The sequence below is a fragment of the Indicator indicator genome, chromosome 37 (assembly GCF_027791375.1).
Source record: "Indicator indicator isolate 239-I01 chromosome 37, UM_Iind_1.1, whole genome shotgun sequence".
In the NCBI taxonomy this organism is placed as follows: Eukaryota; Metazoa; Chordata; class Aves; order Piciformes; family Indicatoridae; genus Indicator; species Indicator indicator.
The window spans coordinates 4,495,567-4,512,464 of NC_072046.1; the positions used below are offsets into that span (position 1 = coordinate 4,495,567).

The 16,898-nt window shown below is 50.0% G+C and overlaps 3 pseudogenes; 1 reads left to right on the forward strand and 2 right to left on the reverse strand.

The window, feature by feature from the left end:
• Positions 1 to 2,854: 2,854 nt before the first annotated feature.
• On the reverse strand, positions 2,855 to 3,624 carry LOC128978454 (feather keratin Cos1-2-like; annotated as a pseudogene).
• Positions 3,625 to 9,630: 6,006 nt separating this feature from the next.
• On the forward strand, positions 9,631 to 10,316 carry LOC128978457 (feather keratin Cos1-2-like; annotated as a pseudogene).
• Positions 10,317 to 14,898: 4,582 nt separating this feature from the next.
• On the reverse strand, positions 14,899 to 15,584 carry LOC128978462 (feather keratin Cos1-2-like; annotated as a pseudogene).
• Between the last annotated feature and the right edge of the window lie 1,314 nt (positions 15,585 to 16,898).

The window sequence follows — 16,898 nt, forward strand, 5'->3', positions numbered from 1 at the left end:
CAAAGCATGGAGCATCACATATTAAGAATGACTGTGTGTATGTTCTGTGGAGTGTTTCCCTCCCCAGCACTACTTGCACATAAGTCTGACCTCAGCCTCTCCAGAAATGGTCTGATGAAGTTGTGGTGAGGTTGGGTCTCACTCTGTCTCCCCAGCCTCTGCAACAGATGTTGTTAACGGCAGGCACTGGTGTGACTTTTGTGTCTGAATTCAGGCTTGGGAAAAGAGCAAAACAATCCAATAAAACTGTCAGGTTCAAGCAGTTGGAGCTGAGGGAAAGCTATTGAAGGATGCCACATGAACCATACCAGGCTCTATCAAACCCACTGAGCTGAAACTAACTGTGCCATGGGAATGAGTATTCAAAAGATCCGCCTGCCTTGTGCTGCTCTTCTTCTCCCCTCAGCCTCCTCTGAAGCACACTGTTGCAGAAGGGACCCCTCCTTGTGAGACATGACTGCTCTTGTGGGTTTATCTCCTAGCCAAAATGGCCTGAGGAAGCAAAATCCCTTCTAGCTGTGCACCTGGGCATCAGCCAAACCTCAGCCTGTGAACAGACTCATCAGCCCTGAGACTGGGGAAGATTTTCTGTTCAACCATATTCCCACCCATGCCTCTGCCTTTCATGTCTTTCATCTGTCTCAGAGGAATCACCACTGCATTGCTGAATGGAATCCCTGTGCCCCAGTCTCCTGACAATGCAGCTGTCCACTCCTGTTCTAGAAAGGAGCTTGTTCCTCAGTGTAGTGTCATGCTCTGTCCATCTGTTTGAGCACAGAGAAGATCCTTGGAGAGCAGCTGTGTTGGAAGCTAACAAAAGCAGCCATGGTGCCAGCAAAGAACTTCTAGCTGAGTTTTTCTTTCTGAAGAAGTAGAAGTGCATGTGTTAGCAGTGGTGTCTTCTGGAGTGACAGACAGAGCTGAGTTTTTGTATCCATCTGGGGTGAATCAGAAGGAGGCAAAAAGGCTCCTGAGGAATAGAGATGTGCTGTGCCTGTGAGGGATGGGAGCATGGATGGTCAGAGAGATACAGACAGAAGGTCTGTATTAACCTGCTCAGTTAATATGCTCACATCTGTGCTCCCTAGTCTACACTTGCAGCTGGAAAGCTGGATGCATATTGTGTCTGCAGAGACCTCAGAGGATGATTCTTCCATATAGCCAGTTGCAGGATCACCTGCCATCTTCATCTCTATGAAGATGTTAAAGGGGCTGTAAGCTGAGAGACCAAAATGATTCACTGCCAGAGCAGGAAAAACCACTGGTGAACCACCCAGTGCCACTGCTTGCAGGTCTGCAAGAGGAAAAAGTGAGGCCTTGGCCTCTGGGCACATGAAGAAGGTGCCCACTGCCAAGATGATGAGTATGGACAGCGACTGCCCAGAAGAGCAGGCAGGAGGCGAGTGAAGGGACCATCCTCTGCTCCATGGGACCCTACATGCCTGAGGCCTTATTCAAGCTCAGTGGTGCTTTCAGGGCTTTCTCCTCTGGACCTAGGAGGTGGTGGTTTCTTACAGGTGACAAGCCTTGAAATCATTACCTGGTTCTGAGAATGGAGGTCAAAGAAATTGTCAAGCATCACTGAAAGGAATTCCTAAATACCTGCAACAGGTCCATGGAGTACTGTGTGCCTGTAACATTATTTTGGGCCCAGCAATGCATGCAGGAGCTCCTTTTCTGCGCCTGGGAGACCATGGAAACCCAAGGCATGCTAGGGTTTAGAGCATTACCAAAGGTCAACATCTCAGAAGAAATGGTCAATTCTCACTGAAAATCACTCCTGAACATTGGCATTGAGAGTGAAGCCACAGGTTGTGTGCACAGACTGAGGGAAGGTGGGTGTCTGGAACATGCCATGAGTAGAAAGAGAAGCATTGGGCTGTGCAGAGTCCAAGCTGCTATGGGGATGGTGTGTGCTCTGCTGTCCTTTGCCCAGTCCCCCTCCATCTCTAAATGGTGGGAGGATGGCCAGAAAGTGTGGATATCCTGAAGGGACACTCAGGGAGCAAATGTTCTTGTGGCCCTCCCATCCTATTCCAGCCACTTCTGCAGACATCCTCTCTTTGAAGTACCTGCCCCAGCAACTGTCCATCCAGAGCTGGAGGAGATTGGTTACACGAGAGCCACAGGGACTACTGCCCTCATTTGTTGCCCAACTGCAGACATCAGCTCTGCAGCCGAGGGCAGCACTACTTTGGCTCCAAGGCCCAATGCTCAAGGCTCATGTGGGAAGAGATGCAGCAAAGCTGTAAGAGTGGTAGCTGTTTGCTCTGAAGAAGGCAGGAATGTCTTGCTCAGCTCCAGTGGACTGCACAGCAAGGACAACCCAGTGCAGTGAAATCTACCACCTCCTTCCTTTTCAAACAAGGAAGGATTCTCTTTTCACAGAATTTCAACAAATCCTGTCCAAAACCACCTTTTCCCCTGAGCACACTGGAAGGCTCACCACAGAATGAAAGAGGAGTCAGAGGCCCAAGTTTAAATGCAACAGAACTTTAATGAGAAGAAAAAGGTGCACTAGGGGCAGCCACTAAGATGGGGTTGGGGTGGCAGTGCTGCAGGGTGTCCATCTGCCTGCCCTGACAAGGAAGGGAGGCCAAGAGGTGCCTGCTAGGCTGGCAATGGGAGAGAGCTACAGCAAAGTGAAGAGACAGAGAAGAGAGCAGAAGAAGCAAATGTAGACATAATCCACACTTCCAGACAGCACAGGCTGACCCCTGCCTGCCACCCTTTGCAGGAGAAGTCGGCAGGTGCAGAAGTTAGCTAAACAGAGTGGTCCAAAGCTCTATCTCGTGTCTGGCATCAAGGTCTAAGGTATTGCAAGTTCTTCTTGCTGAGGCCATTGCCAGCAGCTCTAGCAGGGGCGGCAGGGTCTGCAGCAATAGCGGTTGGTGATGCAGGAGAGGTCAAAGCCTCCGGAGTTGATGGGCACTCCATCACAGCTGAGGATGCTGCCAACAGCAGCAGAGGTGGAGGAGCCCACAGCAGTGTTCTGTGGGAAGGAGCTGAGGATGGGGCCGGGCAGGGTCACCACCACAGGGGAGGGCTGGATGACGATGGTGGAGCTCTGGCACTGCCTGCAGCAGGGCTCATTGCAGCTGCTGGCCAGAGGGGTTGGGCCACAGGGCTGGCAGCAGGGCTCACAGGCCTGGCAGCTTTGGCACTTCTCAGGGCAGGACATGGTTTTGGGCTGCAGGTACACCTGTGAGAGAGGATCGTGGAAGCTCAGTATGGGAAAACATTAGAAGCAGCTCTGCACCAACCCCAGTGGAGCCAGGTTCCCTCCTGGACCAGCATAACCTGCTCCCTTCAAAGCCCATGAGACACCTCAGCTACGTCCCAGCCTCTCTCTGTTGAAGACCTTCCCTCCCCATCTTTCTTCCAGTACAAGCAGCTCCCAGACCAGTGTTAGAATAGCCTCTCTCAAATGAGATTCCATTGGGGAGAGAGCTGATATTGCAGGAGGAGGAGCAGAGGCTTCAGACTCACCTGGTTCCCAAGCAGAAGGAGGTGAGAGAAGTGGATGAGAGAGAGCAGAGAGCTGAGCTGCCTTTTATAGGCGTGCTGCAGTGCCTCAGGCCCAGAGGCAGCTTTGTGGAAGGAAGAATTCTCTGAGCAGCTCATGACAAATGCAAACCATCCCAGCAGAAGGGACAAGCTGTGCCCTGGGTTCCTGTTCCACTGCTGCTTCATTTCCTGCCTTCTGCCACATTCTTTCCTTTAGGAAGTCTGCTGTCAGTGCCCAGGTGAGACCCTCAAGGCTGTGCAGGGCAGAGAGACGTCAGTGTAGGCAGAAGAGTCAGCTGCATTGCTGGTGGCATCCCATGCAGGCAGGTGATGTGTGCCTGGCTCATTCCTGAGGGCTTGATTGTGGCCTGGTTGTCAGGAAATGGGCACTGCTCTCGTGTTTCTCATCCAGCTCTATGTTGTGGCGTCCAATCCCATATTGTGTCCTGAGCAAATCATACAAGAGACAAGCAATCGCTGAAAACCCAGGTTTGTGCTCTCTCCAGTATCCCAATATTGCTGTAATTCTTTCTTGCAATTTAGGGTTTGCCCCTTTTCAGTATCTGACAGTGTACCAGCAGGTACTGCAACTGTACCAGCTACCCATCAGGCTCCTAGAAATTTCATAGAATCAGTCAGGGTTGGAAGGGACCACAAGGATCATCTAGTTCCAACCCCCCTGCCATGGGCATGGACACCTCACACTAGATCAGGCTGTCCAGAGCCTCATACAGCCTGGCCTTAAACACCTCCAGGGATGGAGCCTCAACCACCTCCCTGGACAACCCATTCCAGGCTCTCACCACTCTCATAGGGAAGAACTTCTTCCTCACATCCAGCCTGAATCTCCCCACTTCCAGCTTTATTCCATTACCCCCAGTCCTGATATCCTAAAAAGTCCCTCCCCAGCTTTCTTGTAGGCCCCCTTCAGATATTGAAAAGCCACAATAAGGTCACCTTGGAGCCTTCTCTTCTCCAGACTGAACAGCCTCAACTCTTTCAGTCTGTCCTCATAGGAGAGGTGCTCCAGCCCTCTGATCATCCTGGTGGCCCTTCTCTGGACACCTTCCAGCATGTCCATATCCCTCCTGTAATTGAGGCTCCAGAACTGGATGCAGTACTCCCGGTGGGGTCTCACCAGAGCAGAGTAGAGAGGAAGAATCCCCTCCCTTGACCTGCTGGCCACACTTCCCTTGATGCAGCCCAGGATCTGGTTGGCTTTCTGGGCTGCAAGTGCACATTGACAGCTCATGTTGAGCTTCTCATCCACCAGCACCCCCAAGTCCCTCTCCTCAGGGCTGCTCTCCAGCCAGTCCCTGCCCAGCCTGGATTTGTGCTTGGGATTGCCTCAACCCAGATGCAGGACCCTGCACTTGGTCTTGTTGAACCTCATGAGGTTGGCTTGTGCCCACCTCTCCAGCCTGTCAAGGTCCCTCTGGATGGATCCCTTCCCTCCAGCCTGTCTGCTGCACCACACAGCTTGGTGTCATCAGCAAACTTGCTGAGGGTGCACTCAGTGCCACTGTCCATGGCACCAACAAAGATGTTGAACAAGCCTGGTCCCAGCACTGATCCCTGAGGGACTCCACTTTACTTTGGAAGTAAAAAAAGGAAATTTTTTAACAAAATACATATATAGCAGTAACAGAGAAGGTTAGAAAGGTATAAGGAAAGGGTGAATAGAAAAATATACAAAACCAGGCCCAGCTGGCATTGGATTCCCTTGATGCAAATGGATTCAGTTCTTTAGAAAGTGTGGATGCAGCTTGGATTAGGCCTGCCACGTGGTGAGTGAGGGAGGCGGCAGCAGCTGATGGCCTCTCTCGAGAAGGTGAGGCAGGGGAAAAGAGAAAGAGCTCAGACTTGTCTCTCCTTAAACAGGGTTGCTGGACAGGAAGAGGGAGTGGAATAGACCTTTCACCCAGTGGACCCCTCCTCCTGGGAGGGGGAAAACCAAATCTCTGTCTCTGCCCACCAGGATCAGGTTTCTTTTGTCCACCTGGGGGCTGGGTTCTTTTCAGCCCCTATCAAGATGGGTGTAATGTGGGACGCTCCATTAGGGAGATCCTAAAGAATGTCTCTTTAACATCTAAAGCAGCCATCCATGAATGGGAAGCAGCCTGTATTGCTGTTACCACTGAGATTAGGCTTGGGCCAACAGCTGTGAATGGTGGGGTATAACTATTCAATTTTCCATAATCAACTGTCAAATGCCATCATCCATCAGGTTTATGGACTGGCCAGACTGGAGAGTTGCAAGGGGAGTGGGTGCAGCTGATTATTTGCCTCTTTTTCCAGATTGCTGATCACTTCTGCAATGCCCTGTTTAGCTGCTGATGGCAAAAAATATTGGGCCATGCAAGTTGTTTCAGCCTGAGGTAATATAGGAGCGTTTTGCAAAGTGTTAACATGATCAGTTTCTAACCAATAGCTCCCAAAACTCCACACACAGCTGCTGGGCAGATGCCATCATTTGCCAGCTAATATATCAAATCCAAAAATATTTCCCTTGTAAGGGCTTAAAGCCACCTCAACAGCCCTTATGGGATTTTCCCCAGGCAAAGATAACTGTGTTCATGCTATAGAACATTTCTCAGCTGTGCCCTTTACCCTTATTATTCTGATGCTTTCCTGGAGGGTTTAATTCCCAGTTAGTTGACTTGCTGTTTATTTAAACACTGATCTGGGCCCCAGTATGAGTCAAAAATTCTAAACCAATCTGCTTTGGATCTACAGGGATTACTATGTAAGGCTCCTTTTTAGCAGAGCACTGATAAGCATTTATAAAGCAATGAGAGGGATCTGCGTCTTGCACCATGGGTTTCAGTTGATTTGGTGGTTTTGTTTGTTTGTTTGTTTGGTTGGTTGGTTTGGTTTGGTTTTTTCTCTTTAAACTCCCCTCAGTGAGGCACAAGAGGGTTAACTGCACTGCTCAGGGCAGCAGGGGGAGGTTCTGGTTTCTCCAGTTTCTCCAATTTCTCTCGAATTCTGTGGTTTTCTCTCAAACACTTTTACCAATTTTTACATCTGATATAAAATTTCAGGAGGTATTCCTAAAGAAATTGCCTTTTGCCACAGATTAGACCTTTCCAGGATGTGTTTTTGATGCTGTTTATCTTGGAAGTGTTTAAACTTTCACCACAGGGAAATTTGCTTGCAGTGAGGTTTGAAAAGCTACCAAACTTTTTAGAACCCATCTGTGCTGCTTGCAGATTCACTCCAGCCCATATCATGACTGTAGGTGACAATAGAGCTTAATATTTCTGCCCAGGTCATTATATGCATGGGCAGATTCTGAGGATTTTGCTGGTTATGGTCTATAGCCCTCTGAGTCTTTCCCCTAAGGGAACATAGACTTTTAAAGCTCCTGGTAGCCCTCTAATAAGCAGTGTAAGGTGCTCAGGGTTTACCACAGCTGCCGCTGGAATTCTATGTCTCCAAGTTCATACACAGCCTGAATGCAAGCTGCCTTTTGCACACCTCCAGGTGTGAGCTCCAATAAGCCTTTCACAGGGATAACAATGGGCTCTCCCAGTGTTCCCATGTACATCACTGGGATGTACACTACAAGCCCAGTAATCTGTGTGAGCAGTAATCAATTGATCGCTTGCCAGATTGTCACTCAAAAACCTCTCATCAAAATTCAATTATTTTTCTGATCCTGTCTGCTTTGGTTCATCCCTCCCTTCCTCTGAAGTGTTTTCTGAATTGTCTTTGCACAGAGGCTCTGCTAATGTCATTGAGGCTCAGGATTTGCCCAGTCTGAGTCTGTTTTAGAGCTGATGGAAATGGCTTTATGAAAGAGGGAGGCAGTACAAGGACTGTTGTCACAGAGGCCACCCCTGAAACCTGCTCTCCATTACAGAAGACCTTGCCAAGACCATTTGCTACAGTGGAGTATAAAGCATGTTTAGATTAATACTAAATTCAGAAGAAATGATTCACACTGGTCCAGGAGAGTAGAAAGAAAATTGAGATGAAGAGAAAATTCAAGATAAACCAAACAGTTCAGGCCTGGGTAAGGGATGGATGCAACTTTGAATTCTCTTTGGAAAATGGCATTATGAGTCATGCTGAAAGAGTGGGGGGAAATGCTGAAGACTTGCAGCCATCAAATGTCCTTGGTAGATCCTTTTCGTGCCTTGTTTTCATGCCTCCTCATGGTGAGATGAACAGATGTAGCTTGTTATGATCATTTCCATAATGTTCTCATCGCCAGATATTTAACTGTGCCATTTCACATTCCCCCTGAGCCTCTCTCACCCCTCTTGGCACTTTCACAAAGGATTCTTCCTAGAATCCTTCCTTGTGGGGTAAAAGTCTGCTCTTAGGGAGTGCAGGGTTTGCAGTTTGGGCTTTTGCTTTGCAGAGACACTGCACACCACAGACATGAGAGAGATCTCAGCTTCTCCAAAACCCCAATCAGATCATAGATCTGCAGTTGTGCCCTGACATTAAGTCATTATGCTCATGTTCTGTCTCAGGTTTTTTTCTTCCATATGTCTGCTGTGGTCAAGCTGGAAAGGCAAATCTGTGAGTTAGAGAGTCAAGGTCTCATGACCATAATTAGGGTTGTCATGGGTTTGACCAAGCCAGCAGCAGAGTCCTAAACAGCTGCTTACACAAAACTTGACACATCCCTCCTGCTGTCACAGGAATCAGGACTGGGAGCACATGAAAAAGCAAAAACCCTGTAGGTTGAGATCAGGAGAGTTTAATGGAATGATACAAAAATAGAGGATTGTTTTGGAGAGCAAAGCGAGACAGAGCAAGAGAGGGGATGAGGGAGCAAGAGACAGAAGCACAGAGATCAGACACTGGAAAGAGGAAGTGCCACAGTCTGAACTCCAAGCCCCATCATCTTTTGCCCCAGCCAGCCCTTTTCTTACACAGCAGGGATGATGTCAGCATGGTACCAAATACCCATTGGCTGGTTCAGCTGGCTGGCTTGTTTGATCCCTCCCAGATGCACCTGGACAGGTGCTGGTGTGTTCATGGAGACAAGGTGTGTTCATGGAGACAAGGCAGTTTCCACATAGAGCTGGGAAGTCACCTGTATGTTAGGGTCCAAACTGCGATGGTTGGGGTCCATGGCCATGTGTGGACACACACGTGACACAGCTAGAGTTGTACTACAGGTTGTGGTTCAATACTAGAACCTGAGCTTCCAGGCTGTTCCCACGGGAAGCAGAGTAGGTCCTGGTCATGGACCGAGTTGAACCTGCTGCTGTCATTTATACCCTGCTGCATCATGCCAGCTTCAAAAAATGACAGTGCTAACTGGAGCAAAGGATTGTGGGGCTTGAAGGTCAGGTTGCAACATGGGAGGCTTCCTGTTCCAATTGCTGCTTCTGGGTTCCAGGTTCTTGGCTGTAGGCTCATTTTCCACAGGCATGGTGGTGGAACAGGTGGCAGCTGGGTAGCACTGGTTTTGGTTTTCTGTTTTATGCTGGTTTTTCCCTGTATTTCATCGTGCTGCTTCTACAAATAGGATAAGATAAGGTAATCATGCATTGTATTATTAGATTAATTGGATTAGCTAAGGGAATTATGTATTGTGATTGTGATATCTGATGTTATATTGAAGTCTTATCTATATCACAACCCTGAGTGTTCTCTGTTACTTCTCCCCTCACTTTTTGTGTTGGGGGAGCAGGCAGGTTAGACCTTGTGCTAAGCCGTTACAGTCCTTGAGGAGACCTCCCAGCAGCACCTTCTGGCAATGCTTTAAGCAAGTCCAGGAAAGGGATGGAGTGGTCCCCAGCTATGCTACTTGTGAGTTGAGTCAGTGACACTTATCCTACCTCTAGCCTCTGAGCAAATGGAAAAAACTAAAAACGGAATTCTGCCTGGAGAGTCTGGGGGTCACACTGACACCAATGCCCTGCACGTTTCCTGACACCTTGGTCCCAAACAACACCCCCGGAATGGCTCAGGTGTACATCACCTGCCTGCAGATGATCTGAGTCTCCTGTGTGCACTCACATCCCTGGGGCTTTCATCTGACACTGAAAAGAGACTTCCTAACAGTAAGGATGAGACAGAAGTGAGGCATTGAGGCATTAGCAGGACAGAAACCCAGGACGCAGCCTGTCCCTCCTGCTGGGATGGTTTGCATTTGTCATGAGCTGCTCAGAGAATTCTTCCTTCCACAAAGCTGCCTCTGGGCCTGAGGCACTGCAGCACACCTATAAAAGGCAGCTCAGCTCTCTGCTCTCTCTCATCCACTTCTCTCACCTCCTTCTGCTTGGGAACCAGGTGAGTCTGAAGCCTCAGCTCCTTCTGGAAGAGGTAAGAAAAGGTCTTCATCAGAGAGAGGCTGGGACTTTAACTGAGATGTCTCATGGGCTCTGAGCTAATCAGTATATGCTGGTCCAGGAGGGAACCTGGCTCCACTGGGGTTGGTGCAGAACTGCTTCTAATGTTTTCCCATACTGAGCTTCCACGATCCTCTCTCACAGGTGTACCTGCAGCCCAAAACCATGTCCTGCCCTGAGAAGTGCCAAAGCTGCCAGGCCTGTGAGCCCTGCTGCCAGCCCTGTGGCCCAACCCCTCTGGCCAGCAGCTGCAATGAGCCCTGCTGCAGGCAGTGCCAGAGCTCCACCATCGTCATCCAGCCCTCCCCTGTGGTGGTGACCCTGCCCGGCCCCATCCTCAGCTCCTTCCCACAGAACACTGCTGTGGGCTCCTCCACCTCTGCTGCTGTTGGCAGCATCCTCAGCTGTGATGGAGTGCCCATCAACTCCGGGGGCTTTGACCTCTCCTGCATCACCAACCGCTATTGCTGCAGACCCTGCCGCCCCTGCTAGAGCTGCTGGCAATGGCCTCAGCAAGAAGAACTTGCAATACCTTAGACCTTGATGCCAGACACGAGATAGAGCTTTGGACCACTCTGTTTAGCTAACTTCTGCACCTGCCGACTTCTCCTGCAAAGGGTGGCAGGCAGGGGTCAGCCTGTGCTGTCTGGAAGTGTGGATTATGTCTACATTTGCTTCTTCTGCTCTCTTCTCTCTCTCTTCACTTTGCTGTAGCTCTCTCCCATTGCCAGCCTAGCAGGCACCTCTTGGCCTCCCTTCCTTGTCAGGGCAGGCAGATGGACACCCTGCAGCACTGCCACCCCAACCCCATCTTAGTGGCTGCCCCTGGTGCAGCTTTTTCGTCTCTATTCTCATTAAAGTTCTGTTGCATTTAAACTTGGGCCTCTGACTCCTCTTTCATTCTGTGGCGAGCCTTCCAGTGTGCTCAGGGGAAAAGGTAGTTTTGGAGAGGATTCTGCTGGGTGCAAAAGAGGATCCTTCTTTGTTTGAAGAGGAAGGAGGTTGTAGGATTTACTGCACCTGCATGAACTTGGTATGCAGTGCCTTGGAGGTGAGCAAGACATTCCTGGCACCTCCAGAGCCCGCGGCCATCACTTGCAGCCTTGCTGCATCTCTTGCCACATGAACCTTGAGCACTGGGTCGTGGAGCACACTGTGTGCATAGGGAGTCCAATCACTGCTGCCCTTGGCTGCAGAGCAGTGGTAGGCCAAAGGATAAGGTCAACAGTCCCTGTACTCTTGTGGAATGGCTGGTGTGGGACTGGAGAGAGAATAATTGCACAGTCTCATCTCCCCTCCATTACCTCCTCAAAGTTCCATGGCCACTTCTCACAGACACAGGCAAATGAGAGAGGAACCTCATACACTCCTTGAGCACTTGGCAGTGCCCAGCTGCTCTCAACGCTTTGAAGAAGATAATGCTCAGGGCTTGTTGCATGATTGCATGCAGCCTGCATGGGCAGATGTGTGTCTGTTTGTGCTTGTGTGCCCCTCCTGAAGGGATGTGTAGGTCATGACAGGGGGCCTGCTCCTGTGCTCCTCATAGCAGCAGATTCATGCTGACATAAGGAATAGTGCTTGGAATGACATCTACAGCTGAATAGTTGTGGCTTTGACCTGTCAGAGAGGTGTTCAGAGAACTGCAACACAGCCTCCGCCTCCTGCAGCCTCCATTTCTTGCTTGATTTCTGGAGAGAAATGCCAAGAAATGCTGCCCATCTGTGCAGGCCTTGTCCCTGTTTGGATCTCCTCATGGTGCAATGTTGCTGGGGAATGGGATGGGAGCCAGGCTGCTCCTGTCCATCTCAATGCCAGAGCCACTTTTGTAGCTGATCAGCCTGGTGCTGAGTGCAGCAGGGGACACAACCTCACACCAAGTTGCCTAAAGGGATGGATCAAGTTCCTGAGGTTTCTCTACTCTGTCTCCTGGCACAGTTGGACTGACCCAACTCAGTGCAGCTGATGGATGCCCTTTGCCCTGTTGGTCTTGCAGATATGAGTGCCAGGTGGTGCTGCTGGGAGGCTTCAGCCAGGACCTACTCCTCTATCATAGGGGAGAAAGTTTGAAGGTTAAAAGTTGTACTGCTCTCCATTTGTGACACATCTGTGCCTGTAGCCGGCCCATGCTCCACAGTGATCTCTGTTTGGAATGACATGGAAGTGACTTCCCAGATTCACCTAAAAGCTGCCTTGTCTCTATGGAAAGCTGCCTTGTCTCTACCTGGTCATGGCTGGACTTTGTTGAACTGCAATTATAGCCACAAGACCTCACCCTGACGTTGGCTCACTGACTCACTGATTTGTCTTTCCAGCTTGAGCCCTGCAGACACAGGGAAGAGAATATTGTGAGCCAGAACATGAGCAGGGTAACTTAAAGGTCAGGGCCCTGCTGCAGACCTATGCTCTGCTTGGGGTTTTGGAGAAGCTGAGATCTCTCTCATGTCTGTGGGGTGCAGTGTCTCATGTCTGTGGTGTGCAGAAGGTAAAACTGCAGTCACTGCACTGCATAAGATCACGTATTTACTCCCTCAGGTGAGGGGTGAGAGAGGCTCAGGGGGGATATGAAATGCAGCAGTTAAAGACCTGGTGATGAGAACATGCTAGAAAGTGACCACACTTAGCTGCATTTCTTAATTTTTTGGCAGAGAAGACATGAAAAGAAGATCTGAGGAGGATCTAGGAAGGACATTTGATGGCTTTAATTCTGGAGCTTTTCTTTGCTAATCTTTATGTGCTACTAGTGATACAATTTTATTCTCAAGATTATTTCAATTCTCAAATTACCTTCAGGGAAGTCTGAACTCTCATTATTATGTTTAATTTCTTATTAATCTCAATTTCCTTTGTGCTCTCCTGCACCATCCTGAACTGGTCCTTTTCTGCTGAATTCAGTATTCATCTAAACCTGCTTTATACTCCTCTGTACCATCTCATACAGAGCCCTGCTGCCACTAAGGTCAGAAGGAGACGGAGGAGGTGCTGCAGGTGATGGTGCAGAGAGTGGCCTAGAGCCTCTGGGAGAGACCATGGTGGAGCATCCACACTGCAACTCATGGAGGATCACACACCACATCACGTGGGCATCCCCTACAGGATCTGTGTCCCCTGCAGGACCCCCACTGGAGCAGTCTCAGCCAGAATGATTGCAGCCCATGGGCAGGACTGATGCTGAATCAGGTCTTCAGAGGCTTTAGGCTATGGGAAGGGCTCACCTCGGAGCAGACGAAAAGAGTGAAGAGGAAGGAGCAGCAGAACAAAACTGTTGTGCTCTGACCACAACCCACATTCCCCACTGCACTGCAGGAACTGGTGGTGGAGGAAAGGGAAGGGTTGGGAACTGAAGAGTGAAGCTTAGCCTGGGAACAAGAGGTGGGGGTGGGGTGAACGCATTTCAGGCTTGGTTTGCTCTGTTTCTCACCATTCTTCTCTCTCTGTAAATGGCAAGAAATTAAGTTAATCTTTCCCAAATGGAGTCTCTTTTACCTGTGATGACAGCTGGTAACTGATGTCCCTGTAGTTTTGTCTTGATCTTTTTCTTCACCCTTGAAGTGTTTCAGCAGGACATGTCAGTCCCCATATGCTGATGAACAGAGATACTGAGTAAATCTGACACCTCTTCAGGTGCTGTGAACCTCCCATCTCTGCGACTTCAGATGGAATCACAATGGATTCTTTCAAGGCACCTTGTGCAGGTCCCTACCATGTGCTGGCAGCATGATCAATTCTCAAACTGTGGAACTGTTAGTGGGGCTTCACCAAACTCAATGAGGTGAAATGAACTGTGCCATGGGAATTAGTATAGAAAAGATGCATCTGCCTGCCTTGTGTTGCTCTTCTCCCCTCAGCCACCTCTGAAATACAGCCTTGCAGAAGGGACCCCTCCTTGTGAGACATGACTGCTCTTGTGGATTTATCTCCTAGCCAAAATGGCCTGAGGAAGCAAAATCCCTTCCTAGCTGTGCACCTGGGCATCAGCCAAACCTCAGCCTGTGAACAGACTCCTCAGCCCCAGGTCTAAACAGGGAGAAAGTACAGGGCAGCTTCATGAGTCTTGGCAGATAGAAATTCTTGTTGGGAAGAATGAAATCCCACAAGGGAGAGTAGCAGGGCTCAGAATACAAAAGACCAATTTCAGTGAAACTTCTCATTATCTTCTTCAAAGCGTTGAGAGCAGCTGGGCACTGCCAAGTGCTCAAGGAGTGTATGAGGTTCCTCTCTCATTTGCCTGTGTCTGTGAGAAGTGGCCATGGAACTTTGAGGAGGTAATGGAGGGGAGATGAGACTGTGCAATTATTCTCTCTCCAGTCCCACACCAGCCATTCCACAAGAGTACAGGGACTGTTGACCTTATCCTTTGGCCTACCACTGCTCTGCAGCCAAGGGCAGCAGTGATTGGACTCCCTATGCACACAGTGTGCTCCACGACCCAGTGCTCAAGGTTCATGTGGCAAGAGATGCAGCAAGGCTGCAAGTGATGGCCACGGGCTCTGGAGGTGCCAGGAATGTCTTGCTCACCTCCAAGGCACTGCATACCAAGTTCATGCAGGTGCAGTAAATCCTACAACCTCCTTCCTCTTCAAACAAAGAAGGATCCTCTTTTGCACCCAGCAGAATCCTCTCCAAAACTACCTTTTCCCCTGAGCACACTGGAAGGCTCGCCACAGAATGAAAGAGGAGTCAGAGGCCCAAGTTTAAATGCAACAGAACTTTAATGAGAATAGAGACGAGAAAGCTGCACCAGGGGCAGCCACTAAGATGGGGTTGGGGTGGCAGTGCTGCAGGGTGTCCATCTGCCTGCCCTGACAAGGAAGGGAGGCCAAGAGGTGCCTGCTAGGCTGGCAATGGGAGAGAGCTACAGCAAAGTGAAGAGAGAGAGAAGAGAGCAGAAGAAGCAAATGTAGACATAATCCACACTTCCAGACAGCACAGGCTGACCCCTGCCTGCCACCCTTTGCAGGAGAAGTCGGCAGGTGCAGAAGTTAGCTAAACAGAGTGGTCCAAAGCTCTATCTCGTGTCTGGCATCAAGGTCTAAGGTATTGCAAGTTCTTCTTGCTGAGGCCATTGCCAGCAGCTCTAGCAGGGGCGGCAGGGTCTGCAGCAATAGCGGTTGGTGATGCAGGAGAGGTCAAAGCCCCCGGAGTTGATGGGCACTCCATCACAGCTGAGGATGCTGCCAACAGCAGCAGAGGTGGAGGAGCCCACAGCAGTGTTCTGTGGGAAGGAGCTGAGGATGGGGCCGGGCAGGGTCACCACCACAGGGGAGGGCTGGATGACGATGGTGGAGCTCTGGCACTGCCTGCAGCAGGGCTCATTGCAGCTGCTGGCCAGAGGGGTTGGGCCACAGGGCTGGCAGCAGGGCTCACAGGCCTGGCAGCTTTGGCACTTCTCAGGGCAGGACATGGTTTTGGGCTGCAGGTACACCTGTGAGAGAGGATCGTGGAAGCTCAGTATGGGAAAACATTAGAAGCAGTTCTGCACCAACCCCAGTGGAGCCAGGTTCCCTCCTGGACCAGCATATACTGATTAGCTCAGAGCCCATGAGACATCTCAGTTAAAGTCCCAGCCTCTCTCTGATGAAGACCTTTTCTTACCTCTTCCAGAAGGAGCTGAGGCTTCAGACTCACCTGGTTCCCAAGCAGAAGGAGGTGAGAGAAGTGGGTGAGAGAGAGCAGAGAGCTGAGCTGCCTTTTATAGGTGTGCTGCAGTGCCTCAGGCCCAGAGGCAGCTTTGTGGAAGGAAGAATTCTCTGAGCAGCTCATGACAAATGCAAACCATCCCAGCAGGAGGGACAGGCTGCGTCCTGGGTTTCTGTCCTGCTAATGCCTCAATGCCTCACTTCTGTCTCATCCTTACTGTTAGGAAGTCTCTTTTCAGTGTCAGATGAAAGCCCCAGGGATGTGAGTGCACACAGGAGACTCAGATCATCTGCAGGCAGGTGATGTACACCTGAGCCATTCCGGGGGTGTTGTTTGGGACCAAGGTGTCAGGAAACGTGCAGGGCATTGGTGTCAGTGTGACCCCCAGACTCTCCAGGCAGAATTCCGTTTTTAGTTTTTTCCATTTGCTCAGAGGCTAGAGGTAGGATAAGTGTCACTGACTCAACTCACAAGTAGCATAGCTGGGGACCACTCCATCCCTTTCCTGGACTTGCTTAAAGCATTGCCAGAAGGTGCTGCTGGGAGGTCTCCTCAAGGACTGTAACGGCTTAGCACAAGGTCTAACCTGCCTGCTCCCCCAACACAAAAAGTGAGGGGAGAAGTAACAGAGAACACTCAGGGTTGTGATATAGATAAGACTTCAATATAACATCAGATATCACAATCACAATACATAATTCCCTTAGCTAATCCAATTAATCTAATAATACAATGCATGATTACCTTATCTTATCCTATTTGTAGAAGCAGCACGATGAAATACAGGGAAAAACCAGCATAAAACAGAAAACCAAAACCAGTGCTACCCAGCTGCCACCTGTTCCACCACCATGCTTGTGGAAAATGAGCCTACAGCCAAGAACCTGGAACCCAGAAGCAGCAATTGGAACAGGAAGCCTCCCATGTTGCAACCTGACCTTCAAGCCCCACAATCCTTTGCTCCAGTTAGCACTGTCATTTTTTGAAGCTGGCATGATGCAGCAGGGTATAAATGACAGCAGCAGGTTCAACTCGGTCCATGACCAGGACCTACTCTGCTTCCCGTGGGAACAGCCTGGAAGCTCAGGTTCTAGTATTGAACCACAACCTGTAGTACAACTCTAGCTGTGTCACGTGTGTGTCCACACATGGCCATGGACCCCAACCATCGCAGTTTGGACCCTAACATACAGGTGACTTCCCAGCTCTATGTGGAAACTGCCTTGTCTCCATGAACACACCTTGTCTCCATGAACACACCAGCACCTGTCCAGGTGCATCTGGGAGGGATCAAACAAGCCAGCCAGCTGAACCAGCCAATGGGTATTTGGTACCATGCTGACATCATCCCTGCTGTGTAAGAAAAGGGCTGGCTGGGGCAAAAGATGATGGGGCTTGGAGTTCAGACTGTGGCACTTCCTCTTTCCAGTGTCTGAT